Below are 3,401 nucleotides of genomic sequence, written 5' to 3'. Positions count from 1 at the left end.
TCATTCTCCCGGACTACTGAAACAAACCAATCATTCCTCTTGACTCTTGTTATTTTTATACAGTATAATGCGAGGTGCGTTATATATATATATATATATATATATATATATATATATATATATATATATATATATATATATATATATATATATATATATAGCGAATCAGAATCGGAAATGAGGGGCTCGTTGAACTAAGACCGAAATAAGGGTTGGCAGGCAAGAAAACCTGAGAAAGCAAAGGGGAGAATGTGGTAGATTATTGAAACAGGTAACGAATCCAGGTTGGAAAGAGAAAAGACAGAAAGAGGAGAAAAAATGCCCGCCGGGTGCGATCCGAACCCACGACCTCCAGAATACGCTTCTGGTGCGATGAACACTACGCTACCGGCGGGGCTATTTTCCCATCCACTTTCTGGGGTATTTATGTTAACGTGTTTTTTTGTTTCCTGCGCTTGGGGGTGGTAGCCAGCGCCACTCTGACTACTCGGGGTGAAGGGGGCTTTCTTTTTAGCCCCCGGGCCGTGACTCGAGCGTCTACGACATGTCGAGAGTAGTCGACCAGCGTTGAACTCTCTTAAGCTCCCTATGGCACCAAGACTGCCAGAACAGAGGCCCTCGCTATGCATGTAACGAATCAGACTTGAAAGTGAACATTTCGACAGACTTCTGTCTGGTTGGGAAGTTACTGAACTGAGATTTAATTAGGCTGCCCTCGAAAATGACGCAACCCTAGAAGAAAGGACGCCGCTCACTGCTGATGAGATATGCCGCCTACTGGAGCTCTGCTTGGCCAGCACATATTTTTCGCATAATGGACAAATTTTCAAATAACAAACTGGAACCGCAATGGGGGCCGCCATCTCTGTAACAATGGCTAACTTGACGATGGAACACGTGGAAGGGAAGGAGCTCCTTCCGGCCGCAACCTAAACTTTTTCTTCGGTATGTAGACGACTGCTTCTGCATAGTGAAGACCTCCGCAGTTGACAGCCTGAAAAAACGCCTAAATTCCGTTCACCCCGCCATCCAGTTCACGGTTGAATGTGAACGAGACGGCTCCATTCCCTTTCTTGACGCCCAAGTGACAAGAGGAGGCAGGGGCCTGGTGTTCTCCGTTCACAGGAAGCCGACGCACACCGGCCGCTACCTTCATTTTAATTCGGCCCACCCCGCTAACCACAAAGCCTCAGTTGTGTCGTCTTTAATTAACAGAGCTGATGCAATTTGCTCGTCCGAATCAGAACGTAAGAAAGAAGTAAGCCGTGTATTTGCGGACCTCAAGAAAAACGGCTACCCGAAAAAGTTCATTCACTCCGTAACCCGCCGCAAAGAGCAGAAGAGGGTGACAAACTCTTCAAGAACTTCAACCGCCGGACCCCTGAAACGCGTGCCGGTGCCGTATATCCCCGGAACAAGCGAGGCCTTGGCCCGCATTTTCAAAGGGGTAGGAGTACACATAGCGCACAAGCCTTCGACAACTATAGGCCGCTTAATCCCCCGCCCCAAAGACCGGACGACACTAGAGAAGGCACCCGGGGTCGTCTACCGCATTCCGTGCGCAGGGTGCAACGCCTCGTACATCGGTGAAACCAAGAACCTGCCGGAAAAGATTAGGTAACACAAGAACGACGTCCGGAAGCAGAATAGAGTTCGCAGCGCAGTCGCCGAACACTGTGAAATGGCCGACCACAAAATTGACTTCTCCGGAACGGCCATCCTCGAAAGGGAAACGAACTGGAGGAAGCAGCTTTTCCTCGAATCGTGGCATATTCAACGCACACCTGGGAATGTTAATCGCTCGCTTGGCACTCTCCCCTCGGTGTACACACACGGATTACGTGCCGCAGCGAGGGGCTTTGTGCGAGGCCAGCAAATGTGAGACTATAAGATGGAGCTGCAGCGTGGCCACTGTCACCCCTGAAGAAGAAGCCCAGCCGGCTTCGAAACGTCGGGTTTTTTGCCTTTTTGCATTGTATTGGTTGGAGCCTAATTAAATCTCAGTTCATGTAACGAATCAGAATGGGAAATGAAGGGCTCGTCGAATTAAGACAGAAATAAGGGTTGGCAGTCAAGAAAACCTCGGAAAGAAAAGGGGAGAATATGGTAGATTATTGAAACAGATAAAGAATTTGGAAAGACAGAAAGTGGAGAAAAAATGCCCGCCGAGTGGGATCCGAACCCACGACCTCCAGAATACGCTTCTGGCGCGATGACCACTACGCTACCGGCGGGGCTATTTTCCCATCCACTTTCTGGGGTATTTATGTTAACGTGTTTTATGTTTCCTGTGTTTGGGGGTGGTAGCCAGCGCCACTCTGACTACTCGGGGTGAAGGGGGACTTCTTTTTAACCTCCGGGCCGGGCTCTTGCCGCAAACACGGTGCGATTGGAGATTGTTCACCTGTTGGCACATGTCGTAGACTTTGTAAGGCGCTGAAAACAGGTCTGTGGCGCCATGTTTAATCCACAGTTTGTTCTATGGCGTGGAAGAACTTGTGCACGTACAGCAAAGCTGCCAGAAGTATCTCTTTCGTTCTTCAGGTTCACGTGGCCTTCTTTTCTCTTTTGCCTGAATTTTTTCCCTAGTTTCGCACGTTGGCCTCAGCAAGACGTTCTTGTAACGGGCATTCTGTAGGCGACCTACCTGTTTTATGAAGCTGGTGATCGTCTGATGAGAGCATGGTAGCTCTGCTTTTGAGGACACAGCAGTGGTTGGCGTTTCTCTTTCGGCAATCTTCGAGTGTCCGAGCTCGAACGGGAGATATTTCTTGGAAGAACGGAGATCATGCATGCAGCCTGCGTGCTGCTCTTGGAAATCGACGGCACTGTCAAGGAACCTTATAGACGCATATTCGAGGAGCTCGCGGTTGGAGGATAAATCAGGGCAGCAATCCTAGTAGAGTTTAAGTGCGGCGTTTTTATCTGTTCGGTTGTATCACGACGTTCGTGCTACACAAGAGAGGAAAGTCATCAGCGTATCGAAAATTGACAGCACGCTCTCTTCATCGAGTGTGGAGTCAGTTTGCCTTTCGCGAACGGCCACGCAAATTTCGGGCACGCAGAGTGCAAGGGAAATAATACTGTCTCTTTGAACATGGCGCGCATCTTGGGGATTTACGATTGTGGACGCCAAGTAGGTTTGCACGCTGCACAAAAAAAAAAAAAAAAAAAAAAAAAGACCAGTGGCGTGTCCTCCACTCCTTGTCCATCTCTGTTCCACCAGATTTGAACTGCTTCCCATAAAACAGCGCTGTGTACACTATATCGTGTCCATCTCTATTCGTCCAAGTTGGAACTGCTTTCTATCGAACCGCGCTGTGACCTGTATTTCTTGTATATCCGTGTCCGTCCAAGTTTGAGTTGGCTTCTATAAAACTGCGATGTGTCCGGTATATCTT

General features: G+C 48.6%; 1 non-coding gene across 1 annotated transcript; it reads right to left on the bottom strand.

Annotated features, from left to right (window-relative positions):
* Positions 1-2,161: 2,161 nt before the first annotated feature.
* Trnat-cgu (transfer RNA threonine (anticodon CGU)) lies at positions 2,162-2,234 on the bottom strand. Its single transcript has one exon. It is a non-coding gene; the product is annotated as a tRNA-Thr (tRNA).
* Positions 2,235-3,401: the final 1,167 nt, after the last annotated feature.

This window comes from Haemaphysalis longicornis, unplaced genomic scaffold (assembly GCF_048455015.1).
Source record: "Haemaphysalis longicornis isolate Haplotype H1 unplaced genomic scaffold, Haemaphysalis longicornis Haplotype H1 scaffold_2, whole genome shotgun sequence".
NCBI classification, from domain to species: Eukaryota; Metazoa; Arthropoda; class Arachnida; order Ixodida; family Ixodidae; genus Haemaphysalis; species Haemaphysalis longicornis.
The sequence above is the reverse complement of the archived record's forward strand: the minus strand, read 5'-3'. Positions and strand labels throughout refer to the sequence as shown.